Below are 16,377 nucleotides of genomic sequence, written 5' to 3' on the forward strand. Positions count from 1 at the left end.
TTCATGCATCTTGACACAGTGATTAAACTCCACCCACCAGTGCCCTGTCCTCATTATGGGTGTTTTCCAGTATAAGCTTCCTGCAGGGATGTCCCCTCCTGGAGCCAGACCCCACACTGTACCAACACTGACATGACTGCTGGATACATTTGGTCCTGTGGGGGACTCACCAGAAATCAAGCACGGGGAAACAAAGGCAGAGGACTGGGACCCCTTCTGAATGTTACCCTCATATTCTAGAACCAACTGAGACCCTGGCAGGGAAACTGAAAGCTGACTTGTGTGTGATATGGACCCTCTATGAGAGGAAGAGGGAGGGGCTGGGGAAATGGCTCAGGAAAGTGTTTGCCACACAAGCGTGGGGACCTGAGCTCAAGCCACAGAACACAGGTAAAAATCCAGGAATGGTGGGTTTTGTTTGTAAATTCAGTACTGGAGGGGAGACAACAGGAGGACCCTGGGACTTCGAGAGCCAGCCAACCTGACTAAAACAGGGAAATCTGGGCCAAGTGAGATGCCCTGTCTCAAAAAAAAAAATCTGAGGAATGATACTTGAGGTTGTCCTTTGACCTCCACATGTGCTCATGCACACACACATACACACACACACACACACACATGCACACACACACACACACACGCACATGCACACACACATATACACATGCATGTGCACACACGCGTGCACACACATACATACTCATGCACACAGTATTCAACACAAAGGTTACTTTGATAACATTTTCCTCAAAGCAAGACTCTCTCTGGATCTCTAAAACAAATTTAAAGCGATTTTCAAGTCAGGAGCTGATTGGCAAAGCATTCTGTGATTGGGATTCTCCCAGACTCCTAGCACTGAGCTAAAGACAGCCTTGCATCTTGAGGCCTATGTCAGGGTGTCTCCACCATGCCCCTGCATTGTGCTCCTAGGTAGTGCCCAGTTCCAGGAAGGCCACCCGCTGTGCCCTCCTCACATGGTAAGGCCATCCCTGACACTGAACAACAACAGAGAGAAAACACTAGGCATTTGGGGGCTTTGCTGTTACTCATGGCAAAGGAATGACATGCCATTCCACTGCAGCTCAAGGACCCACTCTCCGGGCCTCTGCCCCAGGGCAGGAATGTGGAAGGGAAAACCACCAAAGTCCCTAGGCAGCCACAGCTGCCCATAGCGCTGCTGGCTCTGGGTCAGCACATTCACTTGGCCAACTTCAGTGTCCTCGGCCAGAGGCTAAGCAGCCCTAGCTGTGAAGTTCTGAGTGGAAAAACAGAGCTGGCACAGTTGGAGGGGGGCAGAGGTGAAGAGGGGAGCCAGAGTAACGTGGGGGGACCCACCCCTGAGAAGCATCTGTTGTCACCTGCCTGGGCCTGGTGCTTTGGTTTCCTTTACATTTGACAGGGTGAAACAGTGATCAGGAATGCAGATCTTCCATAGCAGACTGGAGCTCTTTAAAAGCAAACCCAAGGCAGTCTTATCCTGTATGGCAGAGATGGTCTAGGGGCAGAGCTGGGTCAACTGCCCAGCCAAAATGCCAAAAATAGAAGGTGGCCCCTAACAAACACTGCAACTCCTGTAACACCTGGAAAAAGAAACCACAGCTCCTGGGAAGAGAGATCTTCAGGCCTGTGTGGATGGCCTAGGGCCTCCGCAGTGCCAGCTCTATGTCCCAGGCCCCTTCCCACAGGGGGTTGCAAAGCAGGGCTGAGCTTCACAGGGTTAGCCATGTAAGGGACAGACCTTCATGGCATCCCAGAGGGCAGACAGATGTGGGAGCTAGATTCCACATGGAGGGTCCTTGGGTGAGGGCAACAGGAATGCTGGTGTTTGTCCACCTGGAGGGTGCAGCACAGGAAAGTCTGTTTCTTAAGTGAACAAGAGTGATGGCGAATACGGTGAGCTGCCTGGCACACCACTATCGGCTATCTCAGTCCTGCGTATCGTCAGTTTTCTTTCAAAGAGGAAGCTTGAGATTGGAGCTGGCCACACCACAGACAGGGTGCCCCGGTTCTCTCTACCCAACTGCTTCTCTCTGGTGCCCTCTTGGCGAGGGAGAGGATTCAAAGAGATGGCACTCTGGGCTTGCCCAGAATGAACATCTTTCTGGCCTCAGCAGCTGGACCCGCCCATCCTCCTGGCTACCCTCCTGCCCTCCTCTATAGTTGAAGAGCCTGACCTCATTCTTGGGACCCTACAAAAGCCCCCAGAGTTCTGGCCCTGGCCACATGTTGAGATTCCTGAGGGAGCTTTGTAAAGCTTGAAACTTCCTGTCAAAAGCCATAGTGAGTCCCAGGGCAGGGGGTTATGGAAACACCCCGGAGACTCTAATGGACAACTCGACAGCCTCCCTCAGTCTGGGTTTTCATATGACATTAAATCGCAGGGAAAGTAACACAAAGTCACCACCCGGTGCTCCGGCGGCACTGTACAGATGGAGGGAAGAGCACAGTCCTACCAGTCACCCTGTCCTCTCCAGAGACCTCCACCTGAGTTCAGCTCCCTCAGGTCATCGATGAACCCCACCACCCGAGGGGAATGCAGAAGGTGGGGTGTCCTGAGGGAGCCATCTGTCATTTGCTCTCATCAATTCTGTCCTTTGAGTGTGGCTCCTGAAGTTTCGTTCACCTGACTATGTGTGAACCACATGGTTTGAATGGGGGTGATTCCATCCCTCACCCCATGGAGAATATGTGAACTGAAGCCTAGAAAAATACGTTAACCTGCCCTGTACAAGCAGGAAACTTTGAAGAAGGCCCACTGTCCCAGCCTGGCCTTTCAGAGCAAGATCTCAGTCTAGATTCAATTCTAGGTTGACTCTGTTGGGATACACTATCTCCTTCTACAGGGAGGTCTGTGTGGGAGACTGCTGGAGACCACTATGGCACCAAGGGCTGAGGGGAGAGGCATGGGGCCTAGATGGCACGATGTGGGCCTGGGCCCTGCTGCACCTGAGCCCTCAGCTCCCTCAGCCAGTGAGAGAGCCTGATCACGGCCTTGAGGGAACTCGGCCATATTTCACCTCTCACACGCCTTGGCGCTCAGACACAAAGCTGGTGACAGACTCTGGCTCTGAATGGGTAGATGAGACTGTTGGGCAAACCTCTCAAATGCCTGGCATCCAAAGCAGAAGGTCAGAGGTGACTTCACTTGACAGTAAACTGGAAAGGCTAGCGCAGAAAGTGTGGTTCTCGTCGTGTTGGGACATCTGAGGAGGGTGGCTGGGGAAGAGAAGGGGGATAGTCTTTCCTTTTTTATTCAAAGGCAATGACTTTCTGGGCTGGTTCTTCACTCTGCAGTGTGAGTTCTAACGCAGGTGTGCAATGGAGCCCTGCCCCCTACCAGCGGGTGAGGTGATACCACACACATCCCTGCTGAGGCTGAGGCCCCAAGAGAGAAGAAGACTGCCTGCTATTCTCAGGGACAGACCTCCTCATATGTATGTCACTCTGTGCCAGCCCTCACTTACTCAGACTTGGGGTTCATTTCTCTGTTCCCCCAAATTCTAGCCTTGGTAGAGTGGGGAGGGGGAGACTGTCCATACTTGCCCATATAGACAGTTATACCTCTACCAGTTCTCTGGGAACTGGGCTTTGAGGATAAAGAATGGAACCAGCAGACTGAACCTTAGGTGAGACCCCAGCAGTCTCCACCCAGAGAGAGAGCCACTCAAGCCCGAGGTCCCTCTTTGCAGTGGGACCTAGACCTCTTCTTCTAGCTTTACCCATTGCATCCTACCCTAGTTACTAGAGACCAGTCATCCACTGTCAATGTGCTTTCTAAGACCATCACAGTTGAATGGGGCAAGCAATTTTACCTAACATTATTCTAGCAATGAGCTCAGAGCAGTCGCTCTGGCATGGCCACCCTCTTGGTAAATCGAGCCTTCCTGCTCCAGCTTCCAAGATCCCAAGCCACCAAGGGAAGGACACCAGCCTTCAGTCATTAACAATCCTTACTGCCCTGAAAATGGAAAAGAAGCCAAGGCTAAGCAAAGTAGCCATTTCATTGATCTCTGCCCGGCACAACCCCATCCATTCAGGATGTGCATTTGAATAAAACAAACAATAAATCATTTGCTAAACAAAGCACGCTGTGCATGAGACATGTCCCCAGGCTGCTGTTGAAACTCCTCCTGGAAGCAATTTGCTGGGTGGGAGCCATCCACAAAAGAATGAACTGAGCATTACTTAGGCTGAGCAGAGCAAATAGAGGTGGATACAGAGCAGGAAACAGCAGGGTCTCACCTTCAGGTCCTGCTCAAGGATGGACCTCAGCTCTCCTCAGCTGCACACAGGTGGGGGCCTCATTTTCTGAGACTCAGCAGCATGAATAATGCTTCAGGCTCAGGAAGCGGGGTGAGGGATCAGTCCATCCAGCTCAGAATGGGAACGAGACATTGAACCCCTGAAGTGAGCCGTGGGGCCCCAGGTCAGACTTATTTTCCTTAACTGCCTAGTGACAGGCTCCATCTCTAAATGGGGAGAGGAGGCACATCTCATCCTAAGCAGAGGGAGACAGGAGGTGACTTCAGCTGTTGGCAAACAGAAAGGTTCGCACAGAAAGATCTATTTCTGGTGGCGTTAAAACGTATGAGGAAACTCGCCGAGAAAGTAACTAGGAGGGAGTGGTTCCTTTTTCTCTTTGTGTTTGGTAATAACGCTTCTTCAGGACTGCTTCATGAACATTTGATAAATTCAAACTCCTATTCACGGACACCCGGCCATACCTAGAAACTGCCCTGTGTGGTTGGGCAGGTACCTGGGTCAGGATGGACCGACCCGCACAGCAAGTAGTGAAAGTCGACCTAGTGGTTTAGCTGCTGGCCTCCATGATGTTGGACCAAGAGCCATCCCGAGAGCTTCCCTTTCCCTGACAGACAGAGGGCAGTGCCTGCAGCTCTCTCTTTAGCCAGTTCTTCATTCTTGGGAAGTGTACACTCAGGCTCCACAGGCCAAACCTCTTCCCAAGGGCTCCCTCCTTGCTCTTGCTGGGATTGGGTCTCTTCTCCCATCCTACAAGGTGAGGCCAGCCAGGGTGTTGTGAGTGCTGTAACACCCTCACTCACGGCTTGGGCTTCAGGAGCACCGTTCTTCTTCATGTCTTTTCCAAGGTCTCATTCCTACCTCTTTGAGAACTTTCACCGCGTCCACACAGATATCCCCCAATTTCAAAGGAAACTTAAAATGTCAGCTCCTGGATAGGCTGAGGTCCTTGGATGAAAGTCATGGATTCTAGGGCAAATGAAAATGGCAGGTTTGTCCCCAAAGGAGGTCAAAGTTCACCACTAGCAACGGAGCCTACTCACAGCGGCTTTGCTTGTGGGAGCAGGCTGACACTCCGACTCTTAGGAGCCTATATATCTGATGTGACAGGTTCTGCTGACTTGTAATAAGACGAACAGCTTAGCACAGAGGCAGTTTCCTGTTAATGGCTCTTTGCTTCTGTTGGAGAGACCCAACCCCTACCCAAGAGAGTCAAGTGCTTACACTGTGCACCCCACATTCCCCACCACCTGGCCTCATCCTTGGCCTTTGAGCCAGCATCTGCTCCAGGAACACCTGGTCACCTCAGCCAGAAACTTGGCCTTGGTTTTTAGAGTGCCTCTTGACTGATGTGATGAACTAGCCTAGGAACGCACCCTGTGGCCTCAGTTTGCCCAAACTTACCTCTGCTCAGGATCACACCTACAGTCATCAGATCCTTCCTTTGTCTCCAGCCACGTTGCAAGCATGTGCCACCACACTCAGCCAGTGCTTTACCTACTGACTTATCATCTGAGCCCCAAATTCACAGGTTTCATGATAGGGAAGGTGATGGGGGAATGTCTCTCTGTACGCTGTGAAAATATGTTTCTCTGATTGGTTGATAAATAAAGCCGTTTGGCCTATGGCAAGGCAGCTTAGAGGCAGGCGGAAAAATCCAAACAGATAGAGAGGGAGAAGAAAGACAGAGCAGAAGAGACGCCAGCCCTCCAGCCAGGGAGCAGCATGTAATGGCACCCAGGTAAAGCCACGGAACACATGGCAACATATAGATTAACAAAAATAGGCTGGGTTTAAGTGTAAGAGCTAGTAAGTAGTAAGACTGAGCTAATGGCCGTACAGTTCATAATTAATATAAGCCTCTGTGTGCTTATTTGGGTCTGAGCGGCTGTGGGACTGGGCAGGACACAGCAAAACCTCCAGCTACAGGAAGGGGTGACTCAAGACCCTCAAACCCATGAAAAGTGGTCCGCAAAGATTTTTCTACCGAAGGAACTGGCAGCATGCTTCAGAATTTCCAAGGGGGCCACGGGTCTCTCAAGCAGGTCTGGACTCTCAGCCCGTGTCCCTCTGAGTGCTGAGCTCCAAAGCACCCTCTTCCCTATTCCTTCCTCACTGACCCTGCTCCAGCTGCATCTAGACACCTGCTGTTCCTCAGACGAGAGAAGCCACTTCCTACTGCTGGGCAAGCATACAGAAGCCTCTCTGTCTGAAATATTTCAGTCCTGTTGGCTGCCAAGAAAACATCCACACCCAAGCCTGTTCTCCTTAACGAAGCCCTTCTAGTTCCCACTCCACAAGCCCATTCCACCTGTTCCGCCCCACCTCTAGCCTTCCCTTGGGGTGGTAGCTTCTGTGTCCCTGTGGACCTGGGACATCCAGGGGGCAGGCACTGTCCTAACTTCAGCACCAAGCACAGTGCGTGTATCCTCTAAATATTCAATAAAGATTTAAGCATTCCATTTGTCTCTTCTTGCATGCTCTCAAACACTGCTAGCATTTGGGGGAAACTCAGAAAGAGCCTTTGAAATATTTCTAGCTTGCTAAGAGCAGGCCTAACTCGGCTCAACACAGTACAAAATTATTAAATTTCCGACGCTTGTACTTTTATATTACATTTGAGCCCAAGTCAGGGCTTTGCTTAAAGACATTTAAATGAGTAGGCTGGTAACACCACCAACAGAGGACTGCTGTGGTAAAGCCTGCTATGTGGGGAAAAAAAGAAATGTATGAAATTACTGATGCACTTGATCGAGACCCACCAGGAGCTCAGCAAAGAACACGAAGTCAACAGTAGCTGGAAGTTAAAGGCAGGGTGACTAGTACATCGGAACAACCGCTATCCATCACTTAGGTGTCTGCTGTTCATGAAGGTTCTTTTAGGTTCCCAAATCCACTTGCCCAGGCAAGTGTTCAGGGACAAAGATTCCTTCGACTTATAACAATGCAGGATAGTGTGGCTGGAAACCAAGGATCTTTTGTTGTTGTTGTTTTTGTTATTATCAGTGAACTTCACAGTACAATCAGGACTGTGGAGGAGTTCCGTTTATCTACTAAGCGAAAATGTTTTATGCTCTTTGAGAGAACATTTGGGTACTTTGTATTCATTAAAGGAAGTACCCTACAACAACCATTTGCTGGCCCAGACTGAGTTTCTGTATATCCTTGAACACAACAAAAAGGATATATACAGTCTGGTTGTTTATTAATTTTACACTAACTGCCTCCCCTGTAACTGGGAAAGAACTTCTACCTCAGAGGACCAAGGTGTTTGAGCCTGAATCCTACGCCTGACACAACCATGTGCCACCATGCTTTCTAGAACTGTCTCAGGCCAAGCCGTGGTTCTTACCTTCTGCTCAGGTGTGCCCAAGATAAGACTCCACATTCCTACTCAAAAGGACATGTGCAGATTGCAGGCCTCCTGGCTAGTGGAAGTTGGAGACAGAAGTGTGACCTCTGAGAGTCTAGCTTATGCCTTCATTGTCTAGCTCAGTTGTTTCCCTCTTTATCCTCCCTCGGCCTCTTCTCACTCCTCCCTGTTTGTAGACAATCAGAGTGAAGGGAGATTGGAAAGGAACTTGGATAAGAAATACTCTCAGCTGGATCTGCCCCGCTCCCCACTCCCCGTGGTCCCCATGAGTCCCTAGGGAACCTGGAAAGCAGTCTAGGGTATTCTGTAAAAGGAGGCACTTCACCATGGAGGAAGCTAAAGGCTTTCCTACTTCCAATGACCCACCCCTTCCCCCCTCAAATCAACTAGCTGGTGATGCATAGTATGTTCTGGAACACATGACTGATATGAAATTGCTAGAGCAAGGTTAGTTGTGAGAAATTGTGCCACAAGAAAAAATTGACTGCAGGTATTCTCAAATCCGGATCAGAGGCCTGCCTCCACGTGTCCTCCTCCACCCATGGGGAAGTGGGCTGCCAAGATCAGCATCCTTGAAGGAGACACAGTCCTCCCTATGGGTGGAAACCCACCTGTTAGGAAATCTCAATGACAGAACTAAAAAGCTGGTTCCCATGATGGGGACTTCAGACAGACAGGAGAGAGGCCTCCAGGCGGGGCATCAAATCATGCAGGCAGGTGTCCAGCTTTGAGGCTGGTCTCTTTGAGTTGGAGAAGAGAGGAAGGTCAAAGCTGGCAGAGCTTCACAAGGTACCCGTGGCAGAGAGGGCTTCCCTCTGTCAGGCCCCACTCACAGCGAGCATCTTGCTCTCAGCTCAGCACTTGAGCTTGTTGGCTTTGAGTCAAGGTCAGGGCCTTGAGTGCAGAGAGCACACAGCCCTCCAAGCAAACTGATTAGAGACGGGCTGGAGAGACACAGCTTCGAAACTCCAGGTCCTTGGAGTGGGAGACAAAATAAAATGACACAGTCTGAAGGCCACTTATCATAATAGACTGCAATCAAGCATCTATAAACAAGAATCCAAAAATCTAGTTGAGAGGGAAAAAAATGGAACTAATTTTCTTCCGAGTACAAATGGTGACTAATGTCCAGCTGGAAGTATCCATATAGATCCAAGTCCTAACAAAAAATTATGTCCACTTCTCGACTAGAAACCCGACACCTGCCCCGAGGACAACATGACAGAGACCTGAATGCTCTCAAGCCATTGGTTCAAGTGCTGAGGCCCCTGATCCTTCTGCAAGCATAAACCAAGTCTCTGCTTGTGTCCTCCACCACACCAGAACCTTCATACCCGTGTCCATCTCCTGTTCTAAAGACTGGAATCACAGGGCTGTAAAGATGCTCAGTGGGTGTTTTCTGTGTAAGCATAACTACCTGAGTTCGGATCCCCAGCACCCATGTGAAAAGCCAATTGTGGTAGCATGTACCTGTAACCTTAGCACTGGGAGAGACAGAGACAAGGGCATCCTTGGGCTCAGTAGCCTGTCAATCTAGACGAAACAGTGAGCTCCAGGACAGTGAGAGGTCTTGGCTCAATCCACAAGATGGAAGGAGGCTGGGGAGATGGCTCAGTGGTTAAGAGCACTTGCCACTCTAGTAGAGACCTGGGTTCAGTTCCCAGCACTCAGTTGGTAGGTAGGTTATGACCTTCTTTAACTCCAGTTCCAGGGAATCTGACCCGGTGGGCATCAGGCACCTATGCAGTACACATACAAAAAACATGTGGGCAAAGTACTCATGTGCATAACATAAAATCAGTAAGCGTCTTTCTAAAAAAGGTGGAGAGAGGACACCAGGCAGCAACCTCTGGCCTCTACAAGTGCATATGTGGGTGAGTACACCTGCACATGGAGGGAGAGAGAGAGAGACAGAGACAGAGACAGAGACAGAGACAGAGAGAGAGAAAGGGAGAGGGGAGTAGGAGAATCACACCTGCTCAGGATTACACCAAGGACCACATCCTTCTGACCCCACCATTCCACTTCAAATTGTTTGCCCAGAGCCCCTGTTTGTGCCATCTCCCCTGGAAAACAAAGACATGACTGTTCTATTTGTGGCTGTGTTCCAGGCAGGGTGGCATGGCTGGAGAGCCCTCTGTACTTGGCCTCCTCCACCCTACCTGCACAGCCTCATTGCGGCACCGACTCTGTCTCCCTCAACCATGCATCCCTTCACTTCACACCCCGACCACGCTGAGTCCCAGGCACCCATCCCCACGCAGATGCAGAATCCCACATCTGCTGCAGGAGCTCATGGCCAAGCTGCGATCCCCACACTGGACCTTCTAGGGGATCGGAGTCTGTGCTGCCCACACCCAGGCCAGAGGCCCAAACAAACTATCCAACCAACACTCCACTCTTCGCCCCAGACTACTAATACCCAAACACCTGCCTACAGCACAGTAGTTTTCCAGCCCAGCTAAGGATCAATTTTTGATTCGGTTTCCTTCCTCTTGATGGAGCGTCTATCTGTTTGGGGGAGAGAAAAACAAGAACTCCCTTTTGTTATTAATGCTTGACACCAATTCCATGACAGACTAGATTAAATGTGTTCTTGTTGTATTTAAAAGAGGTTTTGAAATAGACAACCATTCTTTAAAAATACTTTATCTGGCCTCTCCTTCATTTGGGAATCAATATAAAAGGATATATTCATTTGTTTTTCTGAATTATATTGCTAAGGGTTATTTCATAAGCTTCACCAAACCCTTTGAAGTATTTATTTATGTAGCTGGAAGAAAGGGACCCACATTTCTGGCAGAGAGCCAGATGCAGTGAGTGCAGAGGCTGTGAACCACATCAAAAGTCCCTGTGTGGCACACCTGGATGGGGTGGACCCCAATCGGTGAGATTTGGGGGACAGAGAAAAGAAAAGGAGGCTGGGTGGGTAATCCCCGAAGGAGGACTCAGCCCGCATCCAGCAGCAGTTCCCACCATCTGCCTCTCCAGGAGAATTAGAAACATTTTATAAACCTATCACGTTAGGTGTGGTTTATAAATCCCAACCATCCGGAGGGCAGGTGGGATGTGATCAGGAGCTGCCCCATCCTTTGGAGGAAAGAATTGAGCTCAGAGGGTGTTGGGGGGCGGGGGGCATGCACAGTTTTACATTATGGTTGCAAAGCTGACCTTATGCCCAATTCCACATGCTTCGTTTGGGGCCACACTGCATCTTGGTGCTGGGGTTGCATCCTTTCTGCCTGGCTTCATACCAGGCCTGGTTTAATTCAGGCCACACACCCAGGTTAATGTCCATAGCAAGCTGTATTTTTGCGTCACAGGTCACTAACACCAGAGTCAGCGGTACATGATGAAGAATGGATTCCCTTCTGGTGCACACGTAAGTGAAAGCATTGAGATTACATTCTTAACTCATGCAAACTTCACATAATCGTTCAGCTCATCGTGCAAAAATTAAAGTTGCCTACTGTGTCACGTTATATTGATTGGAACTAGTCTTCCAGGTAGCACACGAAGAAAGACTTTATCTACTACCATGGATTTTGTTCATTCAAACCTCTGTGGGTCTGTGTGTTTGGGGGTGGTGCACATGCATGCATGTATGTATGTGAAGGCCGGAGGACAACCTTGAGTGTCGTTTCTCAAATTCCATCTGCCTTTTTTGAAACAAGGTCTCTCATTGGCCTGAAGCTCACCAAATAGGCTAGGCTACCTGACCAGCAAGCGCCAGAGATGGACAATGGACGTGTCTATGCTTCCCCAGAGCCGGGATTACAAATGTACAGCACCACACCTGGCCTGTTTTACATATGTTCTGGGGCTCGAACTCAGGTCCTCTTGTTTGTAAAGCCAACAGTTTTCCCACTGAGCCGTCTCCCTGGTCCCACAGTTTTTTTTTAACACATACGATGTATATAGCATTAGTTATTTTAGGAAAACATATCTAGTTTCCTGGGTGCTGACCACATGCTTTCTAATTAATATACATCCTCTGCTGCCACCTCAGCAGCCATGCAAAGTAAAGATGGTCAGTCCACTCCTGAGGAATGAGCAGCGGGGTCTGAACTTGAGTCAATTAACCAAGACTACACCAGAGGCAGGATTTGAATCCAAGTCTTTACCCAAAGCCCATGGTCTCAGAGACACACCCCTTATTGACAGCCTGGTGGAGAAGCTGAACTGTTAAACCAATGGAAACCTAAAATAGACTCGAACAAGTAATTTAGGATAGGGCCAATTGTCCTTCCACGGAACCAAGAGGAAGAGGGATTACTCTCGGGCAGAGGGTCTAAGGAGGTCTGGGGGAGGCTAAGACACTGGGGTAAACTGAGCTGGAGGCTGAACACGCTCCATGTCCTGTGGTCTAGAAAGTAGGGGGCCTTCAGGAGAGACTAGGCCACAGCTCCATTCCCATTCACTAGAAGACAGCAAGCCAAAGATGACCTACATTGCACAGGACTTTCTCAAGTGACACTCAGGTGTTGAAGAGGCCCAGTGCTAGGGCTCTCCTAACAGCCACATTCACGTCTGTTTTGGAGCAGAGTCTCCCGGAGTGTGACTCAAACATCATAAATGAGAAAATGTATCAGTGAGGGAAGAGAGTGCATGCGGTTCTTGTTCCCTTACTGCTCCCAAACCTGCCTCCTTGGGAGGTCTTGTAGGGTTTCTTCAGTTCAGTATCCACTTAAGATCTGGCCCTGCAGCTCCCTATGGGCTGTTCTCTCTCTGTGATCCAATACACATCAATATACATTGTAACAGATGTCTATGTAAGCCATAGCCGCTCATTCACACAAGCATACATGCTCCAGAAACTGAACTCACAGCACCGTCCTAACATAAGCCCCAGGTCAGCACGCCTTTCTGAAGCAGGAAGGAAGCTAGTGTATTTAGAAGGATGAAGGAAGAGTTAGGGGAAGTTAGGGGGGACACAAAGGCACACCTTTGACTTGGGACATGATGCTTTAGGAGAAAGTATCAGGTGTACTGCAGAAGGTGTGTGCCTCAGCCTACAAATTTGCCTCTGACCAGCAGGGGATGGTTTCAATCAATGGCCTCCGTGGTGGAGCCCTGAGGACTACGGAGGAGGCAGAGTCTGGTGCAGAAGCACAATTCAACCTACTGAAATGGATTCATGCCCCTTCCCATACTGCCCTGAACTTCCTCAGGGCTAAAAGAGCTGCATGCAGGAACGCCTGGGGCTGAAGAGATCACTCCCAGGACAGAGTTTCAGGTCTTCCTCCAGGCTTCCTCGGAGGTCCATAGAGCTGCTGACCCAGGAGTACTGTGGGGCCAAGTGTGTCTGCAGAGCAGGAACAATGAGTTTCCAGCCTGAGAACCAATGGCCTACTCTGTTCACTTGTGACCCCACAGGGGCTGCAGGAAGCATCCAAGGCCAGCACCTCCCTCATTGACCTTCAGGGCTGATTTGCCTGAGGGGTTCTGGATTATCGAATCTAGTTTATCCAATGGCCTGGCCTTTCAGTGAGACAAATCACTGCTACCAACTTCCAAAGTAGGAAACTGTTGGTTTGTGTCGAGGGGGTGATGATGAGTCACAGACAGCATTAATCCCAAGAAACGAGGACCTGAGCCCCCAGGTGGCATTCAGGAGGCCAGGGCCGGCTTGAGGACCTCTCCCTGACAGTGGGGACCGCACTTTAGGCAAACCAATACCTGGCCTTTTGTTTCCCCGGCTCTTGAACTTGCACTGGGAGACCCCAGACTCCATCTACTGTCAAAAAGAATTCTGTCCACTTTGTCCATATCCTGAAAGCTGAGCGACCTTGGCAACCACCAGCAACCCACTGTTTCACACCCCCTTTAGTTTAGTGCCTCAGTTTTGGAAAGACACGCCCACCCTCCCTAATCCTCCAGCTCCACTTCAGCTAAACACAAATTTTTAAGCTGTAGGCAAAAAAACAAAAACATCGTTGCGAACAGGTCCGGACACTTTGGGTCACAAGTCTCTTACGTGCAAGGACATTACTGACAGAACAGAGACACAGTAATTTCTAGAACACATGAGCATCATTTGCTGATCTTCCTTCAAATTCCCTGACACAGTCTAGACCACCTATTTTCTTTCCTTTAGTTTCTGAGGTTCTAACACTTACAGAGTCGTCGTAACTCAGTATAAACCGATAGTGTGATTCTGCAGGCATCATGGTCTAACCTTTCTAGAAAGGCACTTCATGCCTAGAAGGAATTTAGGTCAGGTCCGGTCCTCGGTCCTTGGGCTTGGCTCTGCCTCATGACCCTGTGGGTCTCCCAGCCTTCCCCAGATGGTCCTGGGAAGCACCAAGATGGGTACCGCTGGCCTTTGGCTCCAGGACCTCCTCAGATCACCCCATGGACTGCAATTCCCAACGTCAGACCTGGGCTACCTGCCAGGTTTCTCCACCGCGACCCTGAATCCCCAGCTGACGCCTGCCTGGGAAGACACCGGGCCCCAGACCAGCTACTAGCATCCCCGCAGCGCCCCCGCTGCGCCGGGAGTTGGCGCAACTCGAGTCACTTTCTGGAAATGCTCCAGTCTCAGGCCCTGGGTGCTCAGCCCCCAACACACCGGTTGGCACCCCCTCCCGTTTCCACTGCGTTCACACGCGTCGCAGGGTCACTGTCACCCTCCTACGGTCACCACCCGCAGACACACGCCCTCCGCGTAGCTGATCACCGAGAAGAACTGCCGAGGTGGTAGCTAAGTTGGTACTACGCCTTGGGCAGGTGGCCGGGGTCGCACCATCTCCAGTCGCTGGCACCCCGCGCACTAGGAGGGTGGCAAGGACCTAGCTCAGATGCAGCACGACCCGTCCCTCCCGCGACAGTGGCCCAGGCTGTCCCGGTTTGCTCAAGGTGCACGGCGTGCATGGCCACCGAGGGACTCACTGCCACCCACCCACACCGCGCCACTCACCTCCCAGGGACCGGTGCTGTCGCGCCGATCGCGCCGCCGCGGCGACTCCGCATCTCCCGGGCGCCTGCCCGCCAAGCTCCGCTCCGGGGCGCCCGCTGTCCCCGCCGGCGCGAGGGAGGGTCGTGAGGACGCACGGGGGCACCGAGGTCCCCACGTCGCCGGCGAGTTCTCTCGGAGCCCGCAGCCCACAGCCCGCAGCCCCGCAGCCCTCAGTCCTCCAAAAGAGCAGGAAATCTGTCTGGCCGAGTCCGGCCGCCTCCAGCGCTGGGCTAGGTCTCCGGCTCCTGCTCCACGGCGGGGGCGGGGCCCCGGCGCTGCAAGGGGCGACGGCGACGCCTGGTGCCTGGCTCTGGGAGCGCACCGCGGGCGCCCGCCCTCCTGGGGCTGTGGCCTCTACACTCAGAAGGAGGCAGGCCGGTGCTCTCTCTGGGGAGCCCCTCTCCCGGCCCTCTGCTCAGACACAGGGAACCAGGGAGGGTGCCAAGGGGTGATGACACTCACACCAGCCGGAAAGAAAACTCAAGGTCCTTTCCTGTTCATGTTTAGCCTTGGTCCTGGACACCAGGAAGTAGCCTGGCTGGGATGCACTTGGCGTCTGGTAAAGCGGGGCTGGGGCATCTGGTTAACAGGCCTGCTTCAGAGAAGTTGGCAGAGCTGGGAAATGTCCCAAACACTCCCTCCCAGAAAAGAGTGTGTGGGAGCCCCATGGTGGGTGCTGGAGGGTGTACAATTCGTAAGAAATATCTGGCAAAATTAAACACGATGGAGCAGAGCACAGTACCTGATCTGCTGCTCTAGGGATTTATTTCTTAGTGATTTCACTTGGACTGCAAAGGGAACTGCCAGCTTGACACAACTTAGAATTGAGTCTCAAGGGGGGATAATCTAGATCAGGTTGAGCTGCTGGCATGTCGTGGGGGGGGGGGGCGGGGGAGGGGCGGGGTTGATTGTTCATTGATAAAGGAAATCTCAGCCCGTTGTGGGCAGCACCATTCCTTGGGACACAGGGGTTGGGGGTTCCTGAACAGTATTAGAGTGGGCTGGATGACAGCAGGGCACGCAAGGATGTGTTTATTCTCTTTACTCTTGACTTTGGGTGGATGACAAGAAAGAGGTGTGTAGGGGTGTTTCCTCACCTGGCATCTTATTGCTGTTAACTAAACTGACTTACAAGGTGACAATTTCAAAGAGCCAGCTGTCAATGCTTAAGTCAGTTGGGGTCTCTCTGGGACAGAGGTATAGACCGGAAGCCTAAAGAGCTGTGGACCCCTCCAGAGTGCTAAGAATGCTCTTCCCTTCCCATGGTGCGGAAACACAAGCTCATCCTCCCTTCTCTTCTCCACACACCTCAGTCCCTGAGGACCTAAGACTTTTCCTTCCTTTCCTGCTTCACTCATTCCTGCTCTGGGGGGCTTCTCCAGAGCTGTAATAGCATCCATGTGCACGTCACTCAGAAACATGCAGCCTTCCAGACACCTGCAAGCTCACTTCTTCCAGCATCTTCTTTTAGTTTTTTGTTTGTTTGTTTGGTTTGGTTTGGTTTTCGACACATGGTTTCTCTGTGTAGCTTTGCGCCTTTCCTGGAATTCACTCTGTAGCCCAGGCTGGCCTCAAACTCGCAGAGATCCGCCTGCCTCTGCCTCCCGAGTGCTGGGATTAAAGGCGTGAGCCACCGCCCGGCTTTCCTTCCAGCATCTTCTGCCAGTTCAGCCCCAGCTCTTGCTCTTGGTTTCTGGACCTTTACTCTGCCTCTAATTCATCTCCAAGTCTGACTCCTACCTGACATCTTTGTGCATCTTGAACGCAGCCCCTTCTCTCCCTCTCT

At 51.2% G+C, this 16,377-nt stretch overlaps 1 protein-coding gene across 1 annotated transcript in view; it reads right to left on the reverse strand.

The window, feature by feature from the left end:
• Ptpre (protein tyrosine phosphatase receptor type E) overlaps positions 1 to 14,743 on the reverse strand; it is a 149,122-nt gene extending 134,379 nt beyond the window's left edge. Inside the window, exon 1 of the mRNA XM_059265074.1 lies at positions 14,553 to 14,743. The gene's annotated coding sequence lies outside the window, so the exon portion shown is untranslated. The remainder of the gene's footprint in view (positions 1 to 14,552) is intronic.
• Between the last annotated feature and the right edge of the window lie 1,634 nt (positions 14,744 to 16,377).

The sequence above is a fragment of the Peromyscus eremicus genome, chromosome 1, assembly GCF_949786415.1.
Source record: "Peromyscus eremicus chromosome 1, PerEre_H2_v1, whole genome shotgun sequence".
In the NCBI taxonomy this organism is placed as follows: Eukaryota; Metazoa; Chordata; class Mammalia; order Rodentia; family Cricetidae; genus Peromyscus; species Peromyscus eremicus.